The 11378-nt window shown below is 38.5% G+C and overlaps 1 pseudogene; it reads left to right on the forward strand.

The window, feature by feature from the left end:
• The first annotated feature begins 9617 nt into the window (after nt 1-9617).
• Nucleotides 9618-9939, forward strand: LOC106781896 (small ribosomal subunit protein eS27-like pseudogene; annotated as a pseudogene).
• Nucleotides 9940-11378: the final 1439 nt, after the last annotated feature.

Here is an 11378-nt window from a genome sequence, read left to right on the forward strand (position 1 = left end):
CACAGGGGCACAGAGAGAGAATGAGATACTGGTCACGAAACACATGGCTGGGAAGACACAAGCCTGTGGCCTCAGATGCTATTCCCCTCTTATTATTCCAGACGGGAACAAATCATTGTCATTTTTTTCCTATCCTTATTAAACGAAGGGGTTTCCAATTAAGAGTTGGAAGGGGAGGGAGAAAAGCAAAGTTCACTTCATGGAGGAGAGTTGATGGCCAAGATGTTTCCACCTCAACTTCCCCAGGAGAACTTTATCAGGAAGAAAGTCAGCCATGGACTCACTCACCATCCTGAAACTAGGGACGGTTTGGTTTCCCTTCTACCTTATAAAGGGCTCGATCAGGTCCCATGGACACAGTTAGATTAGGCAGGTAAGTTATCCAGAGCCATGGAAGTTGATAGGCCAGAGGATAAATCAGAAGACTCAGAGGCCAACCTCCGTAGTTTATTTCTCCATTCATTCCATTACTAAGCCACCCACTAAGTCTTTCCTGCTGCTTGTTCTGGGCTGGCTATGTTCTAGGTGTGGAGGCCGCAAGTATTTGAAGACCCGTTCGTTTTGTCATAGAGTTGTCTATCTGGCTGGAGATCAAGACATGCCCACAGCTTATTATAATACAGTGCAATAAGTGCTGGGACCAAGGGAGGCACGGGAACTGTGGCGGCAAAGGGGAGAGGGACTTCACCCCGTGTTAGGTCAGAGAGGGCTTCCTGGTAGAAGTGACAGTGGAGCTCGCTATGAAGAATGAGTGTGGTTTAAGACATGGGGACAGGAAGAGCATGCTGGGTAGGGAGCTGGCAGAAGGGACTAGGGTTTTGCTCAGAAATGGGGCCCTCCTTTGGGATATGGCCTCATCTCACAGGCCCAAGATAGAGTCCCAAGTTCAGAGCAGAAGGAATCCACAGTCCTTGGACTCACAGCAAGTGGGCTATAGCTCCTTGTAATTGACTTCCTCAGAAGTTCAGGAAAGAGGACATCAGTGGGAGCAGAGGGACTTTAAAACATCAACAATTTATGATCCCGGAGGCTCCCACTCCTTCCTGTTTTTTGCTCCTTTTCATTATCTTGTACAGAGTCACCAGCTGGAAGTTTTTCAGATTGAAATTATCATGTCACTCTCCTCTCAAGAAAAAACTTTGTGGTATTTTTGTTTCTGGCCAAGATGAAGAAACAGGAAACAGATTTACCAAATTAACTAAAAAAATTAAGATAATTTTTTGAAACAACAGTTTTGGGGGGTTTTTTAGTGAGGACGATTGGCCCTGAGCTAAATCTGTGCTGATCCTCCTCTATTTTGTAGATGCTGCCACAGTGTGGCTTGATGAGTGCTGTAGGTCCACAACCAGGATCCGAACCTGCAAAGCCCAGGCCGCTGAGGCAGAGTTTGCAAACTTAACTAAGACCCCAGGCGGCCCCGAAACAACAGTTTTGTTGTTTTTAAAGATTGGCCCTCAGCTAACACTGTTGCCGATCTTTTTTTCTGCTTCTTCTCCCCAAAGCCCTCCAGTACATACTTGTATATTCTACTTGTAGGCCCTTCTAGTCCTGCTATTGTGGCTCCACTTCAGCACAGCTTGATGAGCGATGCTAGGTCTGCACCCACGATCCAAACCAATGAATCTGGGACACAGAAGCGGAGCGCATGAACTTAACCACTGAGCCACAGGGCCAGCCCCCGGAAACAACAGTTTTAAAGACAATGAATATCAGGCAATGAAAGTCAGCGATCTCCAATAAATGCAAACAAAATGAGGTAAGCCCTATGACTGCCCCTGCTCATTGCCTTAAGAACGTTTTCAGGCCATGCTGCAGAGCAGGGAACCCAGAGAGATCCTGGGGGGACTGTGAGTCGAGATGGAGCTGAAAGTCCAGGAGATCAAGGCATCCAGAGTTCACAGAGCAGAGTGCCAGAGAGAAGAAAGCTGCACAGAGAGAGAACTCCAGAGACACGCAGAGAGTTTTCCTTGAGTATTCAGCAGAATACTGAATGCTCAGGGAAAGAATTAGAGGTAACAGTGCCCAGCATGACAGGGTCAGCTACAGTGTCTGCTGCCATCAGGCAGACTGTGAAGCTTCACAATTCACAACACGTTGAGTACAATACTCAGAAGGGGCTTATCTCAGTAATGCGGAATAATTAGCCTTAGATTAAACACGGCTGCATCTAAAGATCATAAAAGCATGACCTTAGAGAATCAAAATGCTACCAAGCAAACTACATCTCAGAATAAATCTCAAGAATTTACAGGAAAGTGAAATAAGTCAGAGGGAGAAAGTCAAATACCATATGATCTCACTCATAAGTAGAAGATAAAAACACTGACAAACAAACACATAGCAACAGAGATTGGATTGGTGGTTACCACAGGACAGGGGAGGAAGGAGGGCAAAAGGGGTGATCAGGCACATGTGTGTGGTGATGGATTGTAACTAATCTTTGGGTGTTGAACATGATGTAATCTACACAGAATTTGAAATATATTATGATGTATACCTGAAAGTTATATAATGTTATAATCCAAAGTTACTGCAATAAAAATTTTTTTTAAATATTTACAGGAATACTGAAACATCCAACACCCAAGAAGACAAAATAAGCATTGTCTAGCATGCAATCAAAAGATTACCAGGTATTTAAAGAAGCAGAAAAATACAACTCATAATGAGGAAAAGAATTAATCAACCTAGGACTGACACAGATGTTAGAATCAGCAGACAAGAAAATTAAAGCAGTTATTACAACTGTCTTCAACATGTTCAGAAAGTTATTTAGAGATATGGAAGATATAAAAAGACCCAAACTGAGCTTCTAGAAATGAAACTGTGATGTTTGAGATAAAAAATACAATGGATGGGATTAGCAACAGATTGGACATTGCAGGAAAAAAAGATTAGTACACTTGAAGACATAGCAATAGACACTATACAAAACGAATGCCTGCCAGAGAGAAAAAACTAAAAAACAAAAGCGCATCTATGATCTATAGAGCAACTTTGAGTAGTCTAACTTAAGTGTAATTGAAGTTTGCAAAGAAGAGAAAGAGAATGAAGGAAATATTTGAACAAATAAGGGCCAGAGATTTTTCAAGTTTCAGTAAAACTATAAACTCACTTAAGTTTGATTAAAACCATATAAAAATATCTTTGTAACTATATATGATGATGGATGTTGACTAGACTTAGGGTGGTGATCATTTCACAATATATACAAATATTGAATCATTACATTGTACACCTGAAACTAATATAATGTTCTATGTCAATTACATCTCAATGAAAACAAAACAAAAACTATAAATTCAACAAACAAAGAATCTCAATAAACCCTAAGCACAAGAAACATGAATAAAATCTCACTAAGGCATATCACAATCAAATTGATCAAAACCATCAATAGAGAGAAAAATTGAAAAGCAGCCAGGGAAAGAAGTTGTGCCACATATGATGAAGGATAAGGATTGCGGTATATTTCTCTTCAGAAAAAAGTACAAACAAAAAGACAGTGGAGCAATATATTTAAAATACTGTAAAGAAAATAAAATCAATTTAGAATTCTATGCCCAGCAGAAAAAAATATTTCAAAATTAAGCTGAAATAAAGGATTTTTCAGACATACAAAAGCTGAAACAATTCATTATCAGTAGACCTGCACACAAAACACTGAAGTCCTTCAGGCAGAAGAAAAATGATGCTAGTTGGAAATATGAATCTACACAAAAGATTAAAAGTCATCAGAAATGTTAATTACATGGATAAATATATAAGGCATTTGTCTTATTTTTTTCTTTCTTTTTTTTTGAGGAAGGTTAGCCCTGAGCTAACTGCTGCCAATCCTCCTTGTTTTGCTGAGGAAGGCTGACCCTGAGCTAACATCTGTGCACATCTTCCTCTACTTTATATGTGGGACACCTACCACAGCATGGCGTGCCAAGCGGTGCCATGTCTGCACCGGGGATCTGAACTGGCGAACCGGGGGCCGCCAAAGCGGAACGTGTGCACTTAACCACTGCACCACCAGGCCGGCCCCAGGTGTTTGTCTTATTATATAAATATCTTTAAAAGAAAGCTGATCAAAAAATAACAATAAACAAATATTATTAATAAATAAAATAACAACATATTGTGAAGTTTATAAAACATGTATAAGTAAAATATATGACAATAATAGCATAAAGTCTGAGAAGGGAGAAATGGAAGGACACTCCTGTAAGCTTCTTATACTGTCTGTGAAGTCGTGTAACACCACCTGGGGCTAGATTGTTGTAAGTTAAAAATGCTCACTATAAGCCCTGAAGCAACCACTAACATAACAAAACAAAGAGTTAATGCTAATAAGCCAACAAAGAAGATAAAATGAAGTCATAAAAAATATTTGATTAACTTGAAAGAGATCAGAAAAGAGTAAGGAGGAACAAAAGCAGTTGGAAAAAATAGGAAATAAACAATAAGATGTTATATTTAAGTAATAATGTATCAGCAATAACGTTAAATATAAGTGGTTTAAACATCCCAGTTAAAATAGACATCGTCAGATTGTATGAAAAGGGAAGACATAAATACACGCTGCACATAGAAAACGTGCTCTAAGCTTAAAGTCACAGATAGGTTAAAAGTAAAGGGATGGAAACGGTTATACCATGCCAATGTAACCAGGTAGCCAGGAAGATAGGTAGAGAAAAGGATACTGGAGGAGTTGGTTAACAGCTAACAGAGACTATGAGACGTTTTTCAGACAAGGCTCCAGAGAAACAGGAAGGACCCAAGCGCAGAGACTGCTTGCAAGACAGCTACTCCATTCCAGCTAAACTCAGCTCTAACTGCACTAAGGTGAACTGTCCTCACTAACATCTTAAATTCTCCTCCTCTAGGAGGGAAAAAGCAGCCATTTTTAGATCATGTGACGTATGTGGTAGCATGTGCACATGCTACACGTGTGCCTTAAAAGTACATGACTGTTAGACAATGAACCTCAATCTCCCACCTCTCCCTTAACTGAATATTCATGAACTAGACTCTTATCAAACAACAAAAGGACCCCTCAAACCCTTGTTCAGGGAGACGCTGCTTTGGGAGCTACCCCCAGTGTTCTCCATTGCTTATGCAGGTGACAAAGCTTTCTTCACCTACTCTGCCTTGGTTGTGGTTTTTGGCTCCACACTCACCAAGAGACAAACCCATTGTGTTCATTTACACTAACACTAGATTAAAGAAACCCAGAGTGTCTATATTAATACCAGGCAAGATAGATTTCAGAGCAAAGACTATTACCATGGACAAAGAGTATCATTTCATAGTGATGGAGTCAACTCATGAAGAAGACACGACAGTCCTAAATGTTTATGCATTTAACGGCAGAGCTTCAAAACATAGGAAGCAAAAACTGATAGACTGCATGGAGAAATACACAAAACTAAAATTACAGTCAAAGATTTCAACACTTCTCTCTCAGTAATTTATAGAAAAGTAGACAGAAAAACAGTAAGGTTACAGAAGTCCTGAGAGTAACATTATCAACCAACTTGATCTAATTGACATTTATACAACACTCTACTCAACCACAACAGAATACACACTCCTTTCAATTGCACATGGAGCATTTACCAAGATAGACAACATTTTGGACCATAGATCTAAATAAATTTAAAAGAATTCAAATTACTTGTAGTAGGTAAAATAGCGACTCCCCAAAGTTATCTGCATCCTAATCCTAATCCTAGGGCCTTGTAAATATGTTAGGTTATATGGAAAAGGGGAATTAAGATTGCTAATCAGGGGCTGGCCCCGTGGCTGAGTGGTTGTTTGTGTGCTCTGCTTCGGAGGCCCAGGGTTTTGCTGGTTCGGATCCTGGGAGCGGATACGGCACCACTCATCAGGTCATGTTGAGGCAGCATCCCATATAGCATGACCAGAGGAACTCACAGCTAGAATATACGAGTATGTACTGGGGGCCTTTGGGGAGGAGAAGAAAAAAAAGATTGGCAACAGATATTAGTGCAGGTGCCAATATTCAAAAAATAAAAAATAATAAAAAAATCAAAAGACTGCTAATCAGCTGACCTTGAGATAGGGGTATTATTCCGGCCCAATGTAATCACAGTGTAATTATCCTGGCCTCTTATAAGTGGAAGAGCAAAGGAGAGAAAGAAGCAGAGCTATGGCAGCATAAGGACTCAATCCAACATTTCTGGTTTTGAAGAAGGGGGAAGGAGTCCGTGAGCCAAGACATGTGGGCAGCCTCTGGATGCTAGGAGGGCAGGGAAACAGATTGTCCCCTGGAGGCTCCAGAAGGGACGCAGTCCTGCTAGCACCTTGATCTTATCCGGTGAGACCCGTGTCAGACTCCTGGACCGTAGGACTGTAAGATAGGAAACGTGTGTTGCGGGAAGCTGCTAAGTTTGCGGTCACTTATAGGAGCCATAGAGAGTTAGCACATCATAGAAGTATGTCGGAATTAAATGATAAACCAATAACAGAAAACTCTCAAATGTTTGGAAACTAATAACACAAATTTATGGATCAAAGAAGAAATAAAAAGGAATTTGAGAAAGTATTCTTAACTGAATGAAACTGAAAACACAACATATCAAAATTTGTGGATGCTGTGAAAGCAGTACTGAGAGGGAAATTTACAGTACTAAACAACTATATTAGAAAAGAAAGAAGGCACCAAATCAATGACCTCAGCTTCTGCCTTTAAAAACCAGAAAAAGAAAAACAGATTAAAACCAGAGTAAGAAGAATAAAGTAAATAGTAAAGACCAGAACAGAATTCAACAAGATAAAGAACATAAAAATAAAGAAAATCAATGAAACCAAAGGATAGTTCTTTGAGAAAATCAGTAAAATTGATAAACATCTAGCCAGACTGATCAGGGATAAAAGAAAATGCATATTATCAGCATCGGGATTGAGAGAAGTGAGGCGCCATCACTACAGTTTCTACAAATATTAAAAAGATAAAAAAGAAATACTATGAACAACTTCATGCCAATAAATTCAATTATCTAGATGAACTAGATGACCAAAGTTTACTCGAGAAGAAACAGATAAACAGAATAGCCTCATATATATAAAAGTATTTGAATTTTTGGTTAAAGGTTTTCCCATACAAACACAAAAAAACATTTCAGGCTCAGATGGTTTCACTGATTAATTTTTTCAAATATTTAAGGAAGAAATGATACCAATTCACTTACTATTCCAAAAAAGTGAAGAGAAGCGAATAATACTTCACTTTTCGTTCTACGGGGCCAGCAGTACCCTGATACAAAAAGAGAAAGATGAAAACATTAAATGAAAGAAAGTTACAGACCAATGTCCCTCATAAATACACATGTAAAAACTTTAAATAAAAATTTGGCAAAGTAAATTCAATAACATATAGAACAGATAATACAAGTAAGGTTTATCCCAAGAATGTAAAATTGATTTAACATTCAAAATCAACCAGTGTAATTCACCACGTTAACAAACTTAAAAAAAAATTTAAAGAGATTCAGTCAAAGTATTTGGAAAGTCTACCATCCATTTCTGATTTAAAAGAAAATTAGCAACTAGGAATAGAAAGACACTTCCTCAACTTGACAAAAGGCATTTGCAAAAATCCTATAGCTACCACCATACCTAACTGTGAAAGACTGAATGCTTTCACCTTAAAATCAGGAACAAGAGAGGGATATCTACTCTCACCACATCTGTTCATCTGGAGAGCCTAACCAGCGCCACAAGGCGTGCGCACGCACACACACACGCACGCACGCACGTCCGTCATCCGTATTGGAAAGGAAGTAAAACGTCTTTATTTCTTTACATTAGACATGACCATCTATGTAGAAAATCTGATGGAACTTATGAAAGTTACTAGAACTAATAAGTCAGTTTGGTAAGGTTGCAGGCTGCAAGATGAATATGTATAAATCGACTACATTTCTATATACCTAGCAAGAAACAATCAGAAACTGAAAGGAAAAGACGTGCAAGACCTGTACGCTGAAAACTACAAAATGCTACTGAGAGAAATTAAGGAAGACCCAAATAAATGAAGTGCTATAACTTGTCCTTGGACTGAAAAACTCAACAATGTTAAGATGTCGGTTCTACCTCAAACTGATCTTAGGATTCAGTGCAATCTCAATCAAAATCCCACCAGGCTTTCTTGTAGAAATTGATAAGTTGATTCTAAAATTCATATAGGAAGGCAAAGGACCCAGACTAGCCAAAATAACTTTGAAAAATAAGAATAAAGAGTACTAACACTACCAGATTTCAAGACTTATTATAAAGCTACAGTAAGCAAGACCAGGGGTCAGCAAATTTTTCTTAAAGGATCTAACAGTAAATATTTTAGGCTTATGGGCCACGTGGTCTCTGTCACCACCACTCAGTGTTGACATTATAGCGTGCAAGCAGACATAGACAATACGTAAATGAGAAAGGGCGTCTCTGCTCCAACAAAGCTTTATTTACACAATAAGCAGTTGGCGAGGGGTTGTCATTTGCAGACTCCTGATCAAAACAATGTAGCATTGCTGTCAGGACAGACAAATAGATAAATGGAACAGAACTGAGAGTATGTAAAGGTACCCACACATATATTAACAACCGATTTTTGACAAATATTCAAAGGCAATTTGGTGCAGAAAGTATAGTTTTTTCATTAAATGGTTCTACCACAATTAGATTTCTATATGTGAAAAAATAAACTTTGACTCAAACTTCACACTATATATGAAAATTAACCCAGGACGAGTTATATTCCTAAGCTGTACTTGAAATGAACTTAAGATGGATTATAGACCTAAATGTAAAATTGTTAAAACTATCAAACTTCTAGAAGAAATCTTAAAAGAACATCTTTGTGACACTGGGTTCGACAAAGATTTCTTTGATGTGAAACCAAAAGTTTGATCCATGAAAAAGCCAAATTAATATATTGGACTTCACTAGAATGAAAAAGTTCTGCTCTTCGTAAGACACTCTCAGAGAATGAAAAGACAAGTCAGGCTGGGAAAAAAATCTTTGCAAAAACATATATTTAATAGAGAGCTTGTATCTAGGATGTAGAAAGAACTATCTATATATTGAGAAATATACAACTATATTGAGAAACTCAATAATAAGAAAACAAACAACCCAGTTAAAAAAGGTAGGCAAAAGATTTGAATAGACTCTTCACCAAAATGGTGAGTGGCAAACACTCACATGAAAAGATGCTCAACATCACCAGCCCTTAGACGGATGCAAGTAAAACCACAGTGAGATTCCGCTACACACCTGTTAGAATGTCCAACTTTAAAAGGACTGGTCACACCGCGTGTTGGTGAGGAGGTGTCGGAACTGCAACTCTTACACACTGCTGGGGGGAATGTTATTGTACGCCCACTATGGAAGAGACTGGCAGTTGCTTAAAAAGCTAAATGTATACCTACTGTGTGATGCAGCCATTCCACTCCTAGGTCTTTACCCAAGGGAAAACAAATATCCATACAAAGATTGGTACACAAATATTCATAGCAACTTTATTTGTAATAGCCCCAAACTGGAAACAACTCATATTTCCACTAAAAGGTGACTAGAGAGAGATCTGGATGGACTGGGCTTGTAAAAGAATCAACATGCCTTTTGCTAGAGATTTACTACATCCATCCTTGGAAGAGGAAAACAAAAAAACAAAAAGAAATTGCTAGTTCAGAGCCCAAATTCTTATTTTATCCATGTGAAACATCCAGGTTGCTACAAGACTCCCACAGTTCCCGGCCACGCTGAGACGGCGGTTCTTTGTGTCGGTCGTTCAACGGTGTTGTGCCAGCCACCAGGAGGGAAGGCCAACCCACAGAGGGCTGTTCACATGGAAGAAGGCAGCCCAAAGGATCCTCACAGCTTCCCGAATCTGCGTCATATCTCAGAAAGCCTTATCAGTTCAGTCATTCTGGTTAGTCTACCAAGATAATGTAATTATGTTTAATTCCATAAGGTACACAACAGCAACCTCCTATTTTGGTGCCACTTTTTCAATAAAGTTTTGATTATGGGCCAAAAAAAAAGAATAGATAAATAAGTGTGGTATGTCCGTATAATGAAGTACTACTCAACAATAAAAAAGAATGAACTATTGATAACACGCTACAAGACAGATGAATCTCAGATTAATTACGTGGAATGAAAGAAGCAAAAATATTTATATGTACTGTATAATTACATCTAGATAAAACTTTCAAGAATACCAACCAAGCTCTGATGACAGATAGCAGACCAGCAGTTGCTGTGGAAGGACAGGGGCAAAAAGGAGGGGCTGCCTAGGGCAGGTGGAAACTTCTGTGACTGATGGTCACATTCATTGACTTGGTTATGACGGTCTCCAAGTATACACGTGTCAAAACTTAACACAATTTTTATTTTAAATATATGCAGTTTATTATATGTTGATTAGACCTCAAAAAGCTGAGAGAAAAATCTTTGCATGATTCGGCTGCACATTCCAGAACTCTCTTGTTTAAAAAACCAAAAAGACCCATTTAAAGCTCAGAATTGAAAAGCAAAAAAGGTTGATCTACAGTCTGGGGCAGAAATTTTGGGGGGTAAATGACACTGCTTGTAGATAACTCACCCGGCGATATCGTTCTCAGTAGCTCAGAGTTTGATCACAACTAGGTTACGAGTGAACAGGAAGCAGCTCAGCGAGGAAAGAAGGGGTTCACTCTAAATCCAGCAACTTGTTCAGCCGACAAATTATTCAAATACATATCAGTTACACCTTATATTATTTCTTTATAGTGATGGGAAAGTGGGGGCCATGGAGAATTGTAAGTTGTGGACTATCCTCAAACCATGGAATTTCTTTTTTCTATTCTAATGATGAGTGAAAAGAAAACAGAAAGATAGGTTTCTTTTTGGAAGAACTTAGGAGAGAGAAAAAAACATCTTTGAGCTAAAGGGGTTTTTCAAATGACATCTCATGTCAGCAATTGTTGTAAGTAAGATGCCACAGGAGCTGTAAAACCGTAACCAGAACAGACAGAAGCCACCTGTGGGCCACCGTGGACCAGCCCAAAGCAAGCATGAGTGGAGAAGTCTACAGTTTTTTTGGGTTTTTTTGCATCAAAGGAAGATACACACAAAGTTCATAAACAGAGAAATTGCTGTTTAGGTTAACTGAATGGTGTTGGTGTGTGAGTGCTACATTTCTTTAAGACTTGCTCTATAATTTTACCTTTTTCTTGTTGATATCAGTTCCTTAATATTTATGTTACTTTTTAAAAGAATTGCTTTTTATGAAAAAACAAGTTAGATATTAATATTGTTTTCACTCAATTATACGTTTTCAGGAAAAGCAATTCTGACCAGAATGTATGCTAAAAAGATTGTTATATTTGCAT

This window comes from Equus caballus, chromosome 18 (genome assembly GCF_041296265.1).
Source record: "Equus caballus isolate H_3958 breed thoroughbred chromosome 18, TB-T2T, whole genome shotgun sequence".
NCBI classification, from domain to species: Eukaryota; Metazoa; Chordata; class Mammalia; order Perissodactyla; family Equidae; genus Equus; species Equus caballus.